General features: G+C 45.3%; 1 protein-coding gene across 1 annotated transcript in view; it reads left to right on the forward strand.

Moving 5' to 3' along the window:
* The first annotated feature begins 361 nt into the window (after positions 1 to 361).
* LOC144152882 (sulfotransferase 1C2-like) overlaps positions 362 to 16650 on the forward strand; it is a 115498-nt gene continuing 99209 nt past the window's right edge. Inside the window, exon 1 of the mRNA XM_077684409.1 lies at positions 362 to 538. The gene's annotated coding sequence lies outside the window, so the exon portion shown is untranslated. The remainder of the gene's footprint in view (positions 539 to 16650) is intronic.

A 16650-nucleotide genomic window follows, 5' to 3' on the forward strand; every position in this document is an offset into this window, starting at 1 on the left:
GCAACAAAGGCTTGCACCAAAATGTATCACCAAGAGCGTCCAATAGACCGAGGTATCGCTCCCCGCGCAGGGAAACACCTCAGCCGTCTGCTGTTCTGGCCGTCGTCGTCGACCCTCAAGGGCCCTCCTCGTCAGAGCGCTCAGCCCACTTTGCTCGACAGCCCGCACAAAAGGCTCCCGTCGCGGCGGCCTTTTATTTCCTTATTTTCACGCCGCCGGCCATTGTGGCGCGTATTGTGGGCTCTTTTTCCGCGCCCCGTCGTCGTAACGGCGGTTAATGAGGAAGCGGCGCGCATCGGAGCGGGGACACGCGCCAGCGTCCGCGCTACCAGCGGCGGTCGTGATCGTGCTCCCGGGCGAGGCATGGCCACTCCCCGGCCGGCTAATACGCGGCCTACGCGATGCCCGCGCGGTGCTTCCGGACACCTCTTTGACGAGTCTGTCGTGTTTGGGGCCGCGCTTCGGCGGCTGTGATCTGTGGCGTCCATTTCTGGCACTCGACACTGGATTAGTGACTCTTCCAGGCTGCACGTTCTAGGTGAGAACATTTTGGCCTTCCCCAAACAAAAGAAAAAGTAGTCTGGGCCTTTGGTGCTCCGTTGTTTGTGAATTTCTGACAGGTTATGGTACTCTTGGGAGCTGCGGTGGCCCGATAGGTCGCAAATTCACTCTGATAGTCAAGCATGGGTTCGTAAATGGGTCCGTAACCTTAACCCTTTCAGACGCTATGAACACAACTGTTTACATTTCAATCCTGCGTTTTGTGTTTCAAAAAAAAAAATAAAAATAAAACGCCAGAACCGGACGTTTTCACTAGTTTAGCATAATTTTGCATCCTTCGTCTAACAATGAAAATTTTAGGGCCACATGGCAGCTGGTAAGAATACTACTACCCTAACTAAACAAAATGGCGACGCATGCAACGGCTTCAGTGGCTGAGCTTTTTCAACTCTTTCTTCTCGTTTTCTCAAGAGTTGCGGCCCTAAAAATATCGAAACATTGCATATTACTCAAATATATGCGTATGTGGAAATATTCAGCCCTACTTGATGCACCTGACCTGTGTGACGCTATGTACACAATTCTCAACACGACTGTAAAAAAACTAAGATTGCGTTGGAGTCAGTAACCTGCCAATTCATCTTATTTGGGGAGATACACAGCACAGAAGCAAAAAAAAAAAACATTTTGCAGGGCTAACTATAGCGAACGGCGTCTGAAAGAGTTAGGAGAAAAACCTCTGTCAATAACTGGCACACAGCAGAACAGAAAATTGGGCTAGTTGGTAGCCGTTCATGTTGGTATTCCACGCGCTCACAACACAGGGACGAAGAAAGAGAGACGACACGGCGCTAACTCGCAACTACTGGTTTAATGAAAAGACATACAAATATATACTCACTACAATTCACGTTGTGAGTTCATTTTGCCCAAGGTAAAAGCATGGAAGCGACCTTCGAGGGGATATATAGAATCGGAGGTACATGTAACAGACAAGGGGAAAGTTCGTTAAAACAATCACACGATATTCAAAATCGCTATTTCCGCAACGAGTGGCCCAGATAAGAGCATTCTTCGTCAGTTAGGACAGTAGCGGGGGCGCTAACACAGCGGTCGTGGCACCTTCTTATGCTCGCCCCCTCATTTCCGAGCCAGTGCCATGTTTCCTGTCGTTCTTCATCTCTATGTTATGAGCGCGTTGAACGCAAAGATGAAAGAATGCACAATTCGCTATATTTACCTCATCTGAAGTAGCAAGCCCCGGAGTTAGTTGTCCTCACCTTTTCAGTAGTAATTAGAACTCTCTTTCTGTCTCTCTCTCTCTCTTTTTGTCTCTCTCTCTTTCTGTCTCTCTCTCTCTCTTATTTAAAAGAAGATTACGGAGAAATGGGGGAATGACGTTGTAGGCTTGGGAAGGTTCAATGTATCCTTTATTTTTCATCATGAAGATGATGGAGGCAGGGAGAAAAAGCTGATAATCACTCGAAAACCTACAACTAAAGGTGCTAGGGATAACACAGAGATATGAAGATAGAGGCATGGGTCAGGAAACGAACTCAGGTGGAAGACATTCTAGTTCAAATTAAGCAAAATAAGTGGGGATATGATCTTTATGAGGGCAACAGGTGGACCATCCATTCAACGGAATGGCTGCCACAGGATGTTAAACGGAAGACCTACCGGAACACATGGAATCTAGAATCTCGTGGGAGACGGCAAACACATGATAAAAGTGAATGAATGTGCTTTTTGGGGGTGGGGGGATTCGTCCTGCAGTGGACACCTGTTCATGAGGAGGATGATGATGATGGATTATTAATATATCCTCTGCATTCCTTGCAAAAGCTCTGAGGACGGCATGCAACAATGACACCGTGCAACTAGACGTCGTCTATTGGGGGTCAATGCCTTCAGAATATGTCAGAACACTAAAAAAAAAAAACGTGCCTACGAAACCTTCTCCCCATTACCTGCGCACTGAATCTGGTTTCATTCAAAGCAAAAGTCTCCAGAGTGTGGGCGAAGCAAACCTGAAGACGGCAGCAATTGTTTCCGCTGCCAACCCTGTATGGATGGGGTACAGCACAGCAACTGAATCCAAAAACCTTCGATAACCACATTGAAAGGACAGAACGAGTGGGAAATAGGCAAAATTATTTGAAGAGCAAGAAATCCTACGGGGGATACGTCAAGCAATATTATTTTTCCACTGTACAGGTTAATCAGAGCCGTTAATTTGATTTCTATATACTGTTGCATGTCTCGCCTATCTACGAACATTCTCGATGATCTGCGAAATGGCTGGCTAGGGTGCTTTTTCGACTGTGAGCTTTGTGAGTAGAGGTGAAGTTTGCGAGGTTTTTTTGCCGTCGAAAGAGAGAGGCGCAGTCCATGCCCGCAGCAATTGGAGAAAGCGGGGCCAAATAAATGGTAGTAGTGCAGGGGCTGTTGTTCCATGTGCCTCTCTGTTTCTTTCTTTCTTTTCATACTCAAATTAGTCCTCCCGGTTTCTTAATTAGTCTTCCTACCGGTGAAGCACTCATGATTAGGTATGGTGGAGATCAGCGTGTGTTTTTTGCCGGTATCGCCGACGGGAGTTTCTACCAAAGGCTTGAGACGTCACGCTCTAGGTCACATGGAAAGCGAGTACACTGGTGATACTAATGACTGCGTATCTCTCGATATCTGGCGCGAAATCAGCAAGAGTGGCAGTTATAGCAACGCTAGTGGGCGTTATGTAAGCATCGAGAATTTTAAGCTGCTCCGGAAGCAAAATAAGCGAAAGACGAAAAATGTTAGGAAAAAGGTCCCAACTCTCGCCCTCGAATAAAAAAAAAAGTTCCAGTAATGGTTATCCCCTTCTGTGGCTATAACTTAGCTTGGTGCCACTTCGTATCATTAAAGACATTCAACTCTGTGTGGTCTCGTTGATTAACAACAAAGTCTGCTTTTCAACATAGCAAGCGAAAAACTAGTTAAGATTGCACTAGTTGTACAAGACAGGAGTACAGCAGAGCTCGCGGTCCCTCTGCCTTCGTCGGGAACCCGGCTGTTGCATCATCATCATCATCATCATCATCAGCAGCAGCAGCAGCCCACTAGGTCCACTGCACGAAGAAGGCCTCTCCCGTCGACCTCTTAGCGCTCCTGCCCGTGCCCCTGGAGTCGATTCTTTGTCTCCGAATTTCCTCATTTCTTCCCCCCATCGAGTAATTGTTCTTCCTCTTTTTCTAGACCCGTTCCTCGGTGTCCATTCTGTCACCCTGCTCGTCCACCGATTGTTATTTCGCCTGATTGCGGGGCCCGCCCGAGTCTGATTCTTTTCTTTATTCGAACACTGATATCTTCTGCTCTAGTTTACTCTCTGATCTAGGTGGCTTTTTTCCTGTCTGTAAGTGTTACTCCGATCATTATTCGTTCCATGGCCCATTGAGCGGACCTAAGTTTGCCTTAAAGTTGTTTAGTGAGGCGCGACGTCTCCACTCCGTATGTCATCACCTCAGATTTATTTCGAAACTTGCCGCTGGAAGTTCCCCATGGCTGGTAGGCCCGGATCGTTTCGTCCGCAGGCTTTCACATATCTCCCAATGTGGACTGCGTTAGCCCGTGCTATAACCTACGGCAAAGTCCAACACCAACTCCCGTGATACGAACCCAAGGGAAATGCTCTGCGCTCGAAATGCGATGGTAGCTCATTACTGGTGGAGACATGCAGTGGAGATACGAGATAAGGCAGAAAAGGGGAAGGATACCAATTTATCCATTTTTGCTCGTGCGACGGTGTGAAACCTCTTCATGGTGACCAGACTGTGGTACGTGTTACGCGTACTCCACTGTTCGAGGGCAAATGTTCGAAATTTGCATAGCATTTTTGCAGTATTCATCTGGAGTTCATCCTGGGAGCGAACCAGCCGTAGAAACCTCTTCCGGCGGGTACGGAAAGGGGGGTTAGGTCAGCGCATCTATTTTAATACGAAAGTGTTTTATTCCCGGATACGCAAACATTTCAATGACGTCATATCCGTCATGGAAATGAGGCCAGTTCAACGAAGAAAGCGGCCTGTAAAGAGTGCACCCCAGCACACAGGATCTTCTTGCAGAGAAGCAACCTTCAGTAGTAAATAGTACGTTATACTTAGGGTTGTTTGTTTGAGGGTTTTATATTTTAACACGAACGTGTTCTGTACCGGGATACACCAAGATTTCACTGGCGTCATATCCACCATGAAAATGACGCCAGCACACCTTTGCCGAAGCGACCCGCCAGCAGGACGTCGCTCAACAAGCACACCCAGAAGACAGCCGCCGACCTGCAAATCATGCTCAGCCGCAGATTTCGCTGCACATTTCACTTTCGTGTTTTACCAATTCTTATGACAGTGGAATGAACCACAGTTTTCTGCGACAGTTGGTGAACCGTTTTCTTTTCTTGCGAGATGTAAAAGACCCATTTCTGCGCACCGTTTGCCAATTTAGATTAAGCAAGATGTTGCCTGAATTTACAGTTACGACATCATGTTTGCAGGAGGCCTTCGCGAGTATTTCAAAAAATTTCTTGGTTCTTTTAGTTTTCTAAGTGGGCGGTTTTCGTCGGAATATTTGAGTGCAGTACCTATAGGAAGAAACTGTATGGTGATCTTTGTGACACTGTGTTTCCAGTTGTATGGGACCATTTACTATAGGACCATTTGTATAGGACCATTTACTTGTATAGGACCATTTACTCTGCAGGCCCAGGCCGAGATGTATTGAAACGGGTTAAAAGAATGCCACTTGCACCGGTGGTTAAAACATTCTTCTTTAAACTATGTATACATACAAGCACTCTCCTTGTTAAGACATGGATGCAAGAAAAGGGTCTATTCATGCCGTGGGGGAAACATTGTTGGTTGTGCTAAAAACCGGAAACGATTGAACATGTTTTCATTGATTGTTGGGACGGAGTTTTCTTCTGGGATGTCCTGAACGAACGCTGAAAAAAGAACTCCCAATCGGCGCGCATGGTATTCGGTATTTGTCCGTTCAAAACGAACATGGTATTCCATTGGATTAAATCATGCTACTGGGCCTGCACAGTATATGGAGGTGTCGGATGGCCATCCGGTACTCCGAAATCGGTGCGCGTACTGTCGGAGACTGTTTCCGTGGTCTCTTTCATTGAAGTGGAAAAGGCACAGGTTGATGTACCAGACTGGCTGTCACAGGTGGAAGAACTAACACAGATGAAAATAGTTTAGCTCCTAGCGCTATACAAAGTTATTTTATCGTTTAGTTCAACTTTATTTTGTTTGTACTACTGCATGTGTATGTACCATCGGAACACGTTCGGAAATAAAGAAAAAAAAACAGCTCATTCGGAAAGACGCCGGTTTCATAACGCGAGGAAGCCATGTTCGATTGCGACCACGGAAGGCGTCACGGAAGGAGTTTTTTTTTCTTTCCACTTAGCTGCGCACCTTATGGTTCCCCGCCGCTGCTCACCCCGTGCCCCTCAGGCCTTTGGCGTGGCCCATTGGTTTAGGTTGCCGGTTTCACGGCGTAAAGGTGCCGGGTTGGATACCAGAGACTCCCCTTAGCACATGTTTTCTTGGGGCTCCGACGTTTTCTGTCTACGACAGACGAATTTGTGTCGGCCTACAGAGCGTTGCTGTTAAAACGAGATCTTCACTTAAATAATGATTCATGGCGTGCAACGCGGCATGGTATTTACTTCTCATTGATTCAGTGGCATGTCCCACGAATTCGTATTTATTCTGTCATCAAATATCCCTGAAAAGTGTTTCTTGCTAGATTTTGCTCCAGCTGAAGTTACTTCATCTGTTTTATTCGGTGCTCGCGTGGAGTACTGTCAGATTTGTGAAGGTACTTTGTTACACGTTCCGAAAGAAGGCTTACATTTCACTTGTATTGTTTCGTTATAAACGAATATTTCCAAAGCCCAAAACATTTCAGTTTCGGCTATGTTTGAAACCAACTTGCTGCATGAGTTTAAGGTCCAAAGCCTTGTTCAGTTTTTAACTTCGTTCATAGTTTCAGCACGGATGTACTTTACGTTTAGGCTGCGACAAGGGCAGCAGTATTAAGACTTCGGAACCGTATAAGGTCACGTCCATGTCACGGAAGCTTAGGCGCATAAAATCGCTTTTGCAGCGCATATAGGCTGAAGGGGGCTCGTAAGGGTGCGCAAGTTCTTATATTCAGTAGGTGTAGGATTGGCGATGCCCGGGTGGGCCATTATAAAGTATACCACGCATTGAGTCAACCCTAAATCGCGAAATGTGCCTCTAATTAAGATTCACTAGACTAGGCATTGCTTGTGACTTTGTAGACATCGGCGAGCGTTACGCATGATTGCAAAAACCAGCTTGACATACGAACCTACCTGCAACAGTTCAGTTCAGTTCAGTTCAGTTTATTCCCAGAAGCATCTGGACGACTTCCTGGCTAAAAGCTGCTCGAGCAGCTTGACAAAGACGCAGGAAGCCGTTACAAGGCATGGAGGACGGACCACGTAACACAGATGTAATGATAAGTAAGAGAAAAACAAAAATAAACACGATTTCAATTTAACAAATCAGTTCTACAAATTTCATCAAAGATAATCAAAATTAGATGAAGGAAACACAGATTATAATCAGGAATTCCCCAAAAGAAACATTTCGGTATTTTTAGCCAAATAGTCTCCTGATTTCCCGTAACAGCTCACTCGTGTACGGCGTATGAAGTCGAAAGTAAGCAGAATATGCTTTTCAACAAAACCAGTTTTATCGAAAATGCTCTGTAGCTCAAAATGAAGTTTGCAGTTTTTCGGCATTTTAAGAATTTTGTTAAAATGTTCCTGTATTAGGCTCCTACGCTATATCAGTAATGTACTTCCAGAATTTGAGAAACCCTACAAGATAGTGAAAGGGTTGTGACGGCTTTATTTACTAGCTCCTTACGTACTTTACTGCCCCGCAGAACGGCCGGTAGACTCTGCCACTAAGTATGCACCCGAAATGTTATCGCTACAAGTCTAAAACGTGCACTTAGTAACCTCTGCTTGTTTGATATTAACATTCATTGATACCAGCAAAATTATATAACTCATTGAACATGATAACTGGAGCACTTTTCCCACTTCAAATTACGATTAAAAAGTTTCTGCTAATCCACAGGCTGACTTGTATATGCTCACATAAAATGCCTAATCTCAAAATTATCCCTGAAATCTTTTTATTTTTGCGACAAGCCCACCGGCTCTGTCAGAGGACTTTCGCTGCTGGCTATAAAAGCGAGAAGAGCGTATGGAATTCGAAGGTAACTAAGTTATTCTCGCTCTCCCCGTGTCTCTGTCGGGTTGAGCGCTCAGCCGATCCACATTGTCACGCGTAGATGTGCTGCCCACACAATCAGTTTAGGGTGTTCACAAGCACACCATTTTTTTTTTTCAATTTAAAACGCCTTTTCAAGGTATCTACCACGAGACAAGCATTTTACGCCCTTTTTTACCATAAAGTGTGTAAAAATGTGGTTGTTCCCTTTTGCATAGGAACCACTAAAACACGAAAGTGAAATGTGCCTTCACAGGAGCAGTTGAATATTTATTGTGCATCGATATGAACTTGCACGTCGCTATTTATATCTCGTCGGTATGGCACCGTTAGACGCATCAACGTTAGACACTGGATTGCACTCGTCGGAGCATTGCATAAATACGACGGAAACCACAGGCGCTCGCAAACCGCCAGTGCGAACGAAACCAAACGGGTTGTCTGTGAATCGTTTGGTGAACACACGGTCCGCGGCAGCGAAAGGAGCAGCGGACCGTGTCACGAGTGCGACATCCGCAAGTCGGCTTCTCCGCAGCTTACGCTGCGCGTCCCCCCAACACGTAGGCACTGGCATCGAGGAGCCAATTGTCGGCGCTCATTAGCGTCATGATGCACTACTTGCTTCGCCTCTCCTAGATGGCAGCACCATCTGAAAGGAAGGCTTTAAAGGAGCCATGAAGACAAATTACAAGTTGGGTTTATTAGAAAGACTGCTTAGTCCCGATAACAATGATACCAATATCATCGCAATCTTCGAACAAATAAGGGAGATATTAAAGAAAACGTTTGAAGCAGTCGCGACCCCCTAGCCAATTTCCCGCAACTTTTCTATGACGTCACGGAACCTTGTTTGTGCGATTGGCGGCCGCCTAAGAGACCTGTCGCGACGACACATGACTGGACGTCTGTAATGGGGTTTCTAATTCCATTTGACCACATCACTTGAATGCTAACGTGCAGTTAACGCACTCAAAATTATGTTTTATTGTTGGCCCGTATGACGTCATTCTTGCTCATAACACGTCACTGTGGCGCAAAATTTGAAAGTTTTTAAATACTTCTTGCTTTTTTTTCGTTAAAAAAACATCTTTTGTGGCTCTAATGGAGCTGAGTGAGATACTGAATCCTCGTTCTTTCAAATTAAACGAAGTTGTATTTTCTCTTCATGGCTCCTTTAAGGCGCGTTTGTCGTCCTACTCACGCGTCTGTTCGTAGCGCAGTCGGGAGCGCGTTTTATACCTCCCGTTGCGGCGAAAAAGTTCGTGTTTCAAATCCCGGTGCCGCCGCGTCAAGGAAACTTTTTCTGGCGATGTCATTTCCGTGACGGATATGACGTCAGATAGATCTTGGTGCACCCCGGCATAAAACACTTTCGTGTTAGAACGTTTAGTGTGTACACGCTGAGTTAAGGTCTGCTTTTTACTAGGTTATGCATGACCAGTTAGTAAAAGCACGTGGCTAAGGGGAGTGTTATTCACTAGGACGCTCCTGCTGAAAGTAATGGCGCTTTTACTACCTCCTTCAGTTAGTAAACATACCTGTGCTACATTTACCACCTTTGTTACTAATGTTTGGTGGATACTGCGACAAATAACTGGTTAATGCTCGGTTAATAAGTGCAAGCACCTTTTTTTAAACAGTGCAAGCCCAGCATTTTGGGCTGCGCGTTGATATATCATCTTACCCGTTGTTCATTACCGTAGGGGTGTAATCACAACAATCCCGCTCGCAATTTCAATGGTAATTTAGAATAAAATCCTGGGTAATGTTTGATCATTTGTATGGGTAACTGTTATAGGCAACAACCAATTGCGTGCATCAACGAATATCAAATCCTGATTAGCTCTATTAATGGATAAGAAGAGGAAACCCGTGTAAAGATAGCTCTTAGTCACCATATCAGCGCTGTGTCGTCGTTAATCCTTCTTATGTCCCGTATCTTTTGCGCTGCTTGTTCGATATGGTCACTATGAGCCAACCATGTCCAACTTGCCATCCTTCTGCACCTCTTAGTCGTTCGTATGGGCCAACTATATCAGCAAAAACCAGTTCAACGTCTGAACGAGCCTGTGGTATATAATGAATAAATACTGAAAAACAAATACTAAACCCTTTTTACTTTCTCACGCGTGCAATTCTTCAAATATTACGGGGGATGCTTAGAATTTTCCAAGAATGTGAAGGCGAAAGCCTAGTTGGTTTCAGTGGTTTCAAAGAAAGTGGTTGCAGCTCAATCAAATGTGTAAATTACATTTACTGCTACAAATTCTCCTCTATAAACCAGATAGTTACGGTTTAAAGGAGCCATGAAGACAAAATACAAGTTGGGTTTATTAGAAAGACTGCTTAGTCCCGATAACAATGATACCAATATCATCGCAATCTTGAACAAATAACCGAGATATTAATGAAAACGTGTGAAGCAGTCGCGACCCCCTAGCCAATTTCCCGCAACTTTTCTACGACGCCACGGAACCTTGTTTGTGCGATTGGCGGCCGCCTAACTGACCTGTCGCAACGACACATGACTGGACGTCTGTAATGGGGCCTCTAGTTCCATTTGACCGCATCGCTTGAATGCTAACGAGCAGTTAACGCACTGAAAATTATGTTTTATTGTTGGCCCGTGTGATGTCATTCTTGCTCATAACACGTCACGGTGGCGCAAAATTTGAAAGTTTTTAAATAATCCTTGCTTTTTTTTCGTTAGAAAACATCTTTTGTGGCTGTAATGGAGCGGAGTGACATACTGAATCCTAGTTCTTTCAAATTAAACCAAGTTGTATTTTGTCTTCATGGCTCCTTTAAGGTCAACGCTGTAACTATTCAGATGTAGGGAACGTTGCAGGTTGCTTCTTGAGATTTGAAGCTTTTAGAATTAATTCATGTGGTCTCTGCATCTTTTTTGTAAATTGCGCAAGGTATTTTTATGTTACGAGCTCAAGGCACAATCTTGGTTACTATGCTATTCGCTAATGCTAAAATAATGCCTTTAACAGGCAATATTTCCAGTTCGTAAACCGAAACAAATAACGACAATTACACGCTACGACGAGACTGCAACTATCTACCTAAAAACTGATTTCCGAAGGATGGTTCCAATACTCAGATTCGCATCCTAGTTTACGAATATGCATTGTCAACCGAGCAGTTATGGCGTTAAGGACGTAGCGCATCGCACGTCCGCGCTGCTAGACCGCACAAATATATTCGAGAAACAGGTGCGGTCACGGAAGCTACGTTCACCATTGGTAGAAATAAACAACACAAGGCGAGATTGTATGTCTGAATATGACTAAATAGGCCGCAAAGATTAATACAAGCTTTAAAAATATATTTTGCAACTAAGAATAAAAAGTGGAATAGGTTGGAGCTGTCGCGCCTGTCCTGTGTTGTTGGGAATTTGTTATCGTCTGCTCGTAATAGTTGCTAAATGTCCCGGACTTTTTTTTTTTTTGTTTAACGACAATTCATGCATGTCACTGATATTATTCAGCGCTGCTGTAAAAAGCCGCGTCGAGAACCGTTTGTTTTATAAGCACGTGCATGCTCCCCCCTCTGCCTTCCAACGCGTTGGAATGACACTAGCATTGCGAGTACATTCAATAAGTTAGTTGAAATATAGTTTAGAAAGGTCTCGTTATTCTGCCATTGCGGCCCAAATGAAAATTTCGTTGTGGCAGCTCGTGACAAACTCGCCTCGGTAAAGTGAAATAACAGCTAACCAAGCTACTTAGCTGTTATTTCCGTGCCGTCATTTTGAGTGACGTTCACCGCTGGCGGACTCTTTATGAAATTGCTGGGGATAGAGAGGGAGGCGTGCCGATGCGGTTGCCGCAGCCTCCCACTGGGAAGGCGTCCCTGAACGAGTTTGAACAGCTGTTGCTGGGTGTATTAGAAGCGGGCGCTTGCCTCGTGGCCTGGGGAGGAGAATGAACAAAAAGAAACAAAGGAGGAGGCATGTTTACGCGCCGAGTATAGTTTGGCCGCGTCCTTACGCTGCCAGCTGCTGCGGTTCGTGCATGCAGCGATTCGCGACGCGCAGCCACGGGAGCGGACCGCTGCCCCATGTGAACGTGACCGAGAGTCTTGCGCGTCCCGCGGGTAATCGCGCAGCTATGTTCCTGTGCCGTTCGCTTTGGAGCTCAGGCCAAAGTTCAAACTGCCGCCAAAATCGTACTCGCTGGCTTCATTCTGCGCTGACGCCTTCATTGGGAAAGCTCGCGGAGTTACACCTTGGATGAGTGACCCTCAAGAGATGCAAATGGGACTTCAAACCTAGCCCCTTGTTCCAGCGCCATTTTTAAAGGAACCACGAAAGCAAAATACAAATATGGTTCATTACAAAGACTGCTTTGTTCCGATTGCAATAATACCAATTTCGCCGCGAGCTTCAAAAAATAATGTAGAGATTAAAGAAGCAGTGCTGACTCCCCGAACACATTCCGTCGATTTTGTATGACGTCACAGAATCTTGTTGGTGCGATTGGTGGTCGCCGACGTGAGCTATCGCCATGAAACATGACGGTTGTAGTAGGGCCTTTGTTCGGATTATGCAGCTTAACGCGCCGATGCAAGATATGCGATGAGGCGCGCCGTAGTGGAGGGCTCCGGATTAAATTTGACCGCCTGGGGATCTTTAACGTGCGCCGACATCTCGAACACACGGGCGTTTGTGCCTTTCGCCTCCATCAGAAAAGCGGCCGCAGCGACTGGGAACCTAACCCGCGTCCTTGGGCTCAACAGGTCCACGCCTTAGCAAATGAGCCACTGCGGCGGGGGGTCCCTGTTCCGTTTTGTCACATCACTTATTCAGTTAACACGCCGGTAAACATCTTTTTATTCCTGGCACTACCTCGTGTCTCGGGCAAGAGCAGCTGCCACGACTCGCGGCTATCCGAACTAGGAAGACCACCCACAACAGCACTTTCCGCTCCAATAAACGTTTCTCTCCTCCTCCTTCTCCTCCTCCTCCTGGCCCATATTACGTCACTGTGGGAAAACATTTGATGCTTTTCGGTATTTTTTTTTCGTTTGATCGAATAAAAAGACGTCTCTCGTCGCTGGAATGGCGCGGAGTGGGTTAACAAAGGCTAGTTGTTTCGAATTAAACCAAGTCGCATTGTGTTTTCTTGGTCCCTTTAACAAAGTAGCTGAAAATAGAAAGTTTGGTCCCCGCTATCTTCTCAATGACAATCCACAGAAAATTGAATAAATGTACGAACCCCCTACAGCTCCGGAGGCACTTTGACGAGTACCGAAGGCAGGGAGCAAGAATAAGTGCAGACTCATTTCGCACCGCTTCGTCCGGCCCAGAGCGGCCGCCCTATTACTTCAGGCATGACCCGCTGCGGTGGCTCAGTGGTTAAGGCGTTGCGCTGCTGAGCATGAGGTCGCGGGTTCGATTCCCGGCCGCGGCGGCCGCTTTTCTGATGGAATCGAAAAGCATAAACGCCCGTGTGTACGAGATTCCGGCGCACGTTAAAGATCCCCGGGTGGTCAAAATTAATCCGGAGCCCTCCACTACGGCGCGCCTCATCGCCTGCGTTGCGTCGGCGCGTTAAGCCCTACAATCAATCAATCAACTTCTTGCGGATGGGCGGGCGGATGGTGACCCCGACGTGTAGATTCTGGAAAACTCCCTTCTGATTCACAGCATTCGGTGCAAAGATGCTCACTGTTATATAACTATGGGGGTTTTACGCGTCGAAGCCACACCTGGTTTATGAGGCGTTCCAAAGTGGTGGACTGCGGATTACCGTATTTGCACGATTCTAACGCGCCTCCTACTGTAATGCGTAGGTCTGTTTCCTTATGAAAAATTCTAAAGAATAATTTAAAGACGAACCTACCGCGCAGATGTAAAAGACATGGCACCACGTTTTTGGCAGAAGACATTATATATGACGCACGCAACAGTGGCAATGGGAATCCTTTGTGCTTCATAAACTTGCTTATCCAGCTCCTGCTGTCATTAAAACTAAAGCGTGGAACATTGAAAGAAGATTTCGGTTTCGAGCCCGATTGTAACGAGCTCGTAAATTGTAAGGTTACTTTTAGCGTAAAAGGGTGCGGGCTATAGAGTTGCGCTAATACGGTAATTGCCACGACCTTGTGATCTTACACGAGTGCCGAAATGGCGACACACGGGTGTTTTCATTTTCGCCTCTACTATGTGTTGTCATCATACCAAGATTAATAGAACTGGCCGGGCCCCACGAGTGACTATTTGGCTGCATTGGGTTGCCTAGCTCAGTTTTTATTGGTGCATGCCCGAATACAAAGTAATAGCATATTTAAAAGATAGTACCACGAGACCTTCCGCCTCTCAGAAGGGAAGGCAGCCCATCAACAATGTAAATGACACACAGGTGCTAACGCTGCAGTTTAAGGAAGACTAACCTGATAGCAGTCATGTGGGACTTACAAATTTATGACCCACGGGCTTAGAAGCCCTCGTGCGCCATTACGAAAGGTTTGAGAAATATATGGGAATTTCTCCAAAGGCCTAGTGACCTCTTTTTAAAAATGCACCACGTCTTCATTGAAATGAAATACGCAAGAAACAAGTTTTAGTTGAGCTAGTGTGCAATAGATGGCGCGCGCTGTCTGGCACTGCAGAGTATATTTCTCTCTTTCAACACAGAAATTATATATTTGCAAAATGAGCGTACTAGGTCGTTAGAAACAGTTTCATAAAACAGTACAACTCCTTGTATTGAAGCACGATGGTTTTTAAGCCGGTGGATCGTAAATTAGTGATCCCCAAGGATTTTGATCAGGTAAGTCCCCTTCAATGCCATCTCAGTGGCGATGTTTTTTTATCCTAGGCTATTACGTGGTTCATAAATTATGTTTTCAACCACTAACTGGGACAGAAGAAGCCGGGTTAACTTATGTCGTGAACCAAACTTATTTGCGTTCTATCCTTTCGTTTGCTAACTCCGCGCTTTTGCAACACTTTTCTCATCTTGCATACGTCGCGTGGCTGAATGGGAGAGGAGATTAAATTCCAAAGGCTGTTTGGGGATAACTGCTTTGAAAAATCATTTGAGAATATAAGTGTGGTGCGGCTGTAGATGCGCATGTTGTCAGAATATTCAAAATGTTTGTGTCGTGCGTGATAGACAACAAACGCCCTTAGGGCATTTGATGCTTTTTTCGGGCCTCTAATTACAAGCCGGACGGGACGTGATAACGCATCAAAAGCACTCTAAGACAGTCTTGACGCCTTGAAGGTGACGCACTTTACATAGACATATTTTTTTTTTAAATCTTGAATTCATTTGCACTTGTCAACGCTAAATTATACATAAAATAGATCTTGGCTAATGTACTCTGGCTTTCTTGGGGTGCATTTTGCGAAGAGTGGAAAAATTAATTTTGCGCCCCCCCCAACGGCAAGTAGTTTTACGTCTTTGTAATTAATGGTTATCTAAAAACGGCGTTACGTGGACTCACCTCATCACATTCCTATGGTTCTTACTAACTCATCGCCCAAGCGCTTAACAACCATCGTGCTCCAATGCAAAAACTTTTACAGACTCATTGAAATGTTCCTAACGGCACAGTTTGCTTACTTTAGAAAGATACCTCTTCATTACTGATATAAAAGAAGCTCACCCAAGCGAGAAATCCAGCGCCATTTGTGTAAACTAGCTAAGTAAAATGCATTTGTTGTTAAGTTGTTTTTTATTTTAGTACAAAGGTGATATATTTCTTACCTAAGCAAACTAGGCCGCTAGTTCAATATTTTTGGTCTGTAAAATTTTCGTATTGTTGCCCGATGGTTTTTAAGCCTACGGGTCATGAATTTTGTAAGTACTATATTAATGTGATCAGGTAAGTCCCCTTTTATTATTTGTGTGGTCATCACCTTTGTTGGGACATCGGCGGCTAGATGGCGGTCTCCTCCCACCTGCAAAACGCGAAGTAGAAAGTATAACTCGACTTCGATTATAACGTAATTTACACCACGTTTGTTTTCTAAAACTGCTCTAAATTGTTGCCAAGTTTAATATCTTGTGAGGAACAGCTAGGTACAGTAAGCGTTGAAATTTCTCGTTTTCTATCAACGTTTCACTACATGGGATTCTGTTAGTGTAGCTTGGACTCGTGAAATAGCGAGACTACGCTATAATGCACTTACTAAATAAATCATAATATGCCGCGTTCGGCGACTGTGAAAACCGTGTACCCATTCAGAGTTTTTTCTCACCATTACTGCAGATGAAATACACTACTCGCAGTTTCGAAACCAATTGCAGTATGACCAAACAAGTGCAGGAAACCCACGGACGTGACCATCACCTTAAGTTTGCGATTTGCTGAGTGAATGATCCTAATATGTTGCGTGCCACAAGTTTTTAAGTGTGATATTTGACAGGCCTCTGGCTTGTTCAAGACACGTCCGCCACGTAAAAGATTACTTTGCTTCCTTCACCAACATCTTCAGCATGCTATCTAGTAACGCCGGCGGATGCACAGTCCCGTCTCTTCTTCGCCTTTATGATGTCATGTGCGTTGGATTGTTACGCTACAGCCTTCCTGTACTTGTCCCCCCCTCAAAAGAAAATGCGAGAGTTTTGGAAAAGCATGCAAGCACAAGTCCTGAGAGTGTGCATTGGAGTTCCGAAGACCACATCCTTAATGGGAACTCTGGCGGAGTGTCGACGTCTGGCACCACTTGCTCTTGGCGCGCACTTGCGATTTCTAGCGCGGCAGCAAGGTCACCCCTTAGCAGTCAGCTGAGCCACTGAATTGCGAGACCTTCTGCCTCTGCATTACCAGCACCCTGTTCCGTCTCTATAACCGCCTTGAATGTTCCCGCCTCTTC

Source organism: Haemaphysalis longicornis, unplaced genomic scaffold (genome assembly GCF_048455015.1).
Source record: "Haemaphysalis longicornis isolate Haplotype H1 unplaced genomic scaffold, Haemaphysalis longicornis Haplotype H1 scaffold_9, whole genome shotgun sequence".
Lineage (NCBI taxonomy): Eukaryota > Metazoa > Arthropoda > Arachnida > Ixodida > Ixodidae > Haemaphysalis > Haemaphysalis longicornis.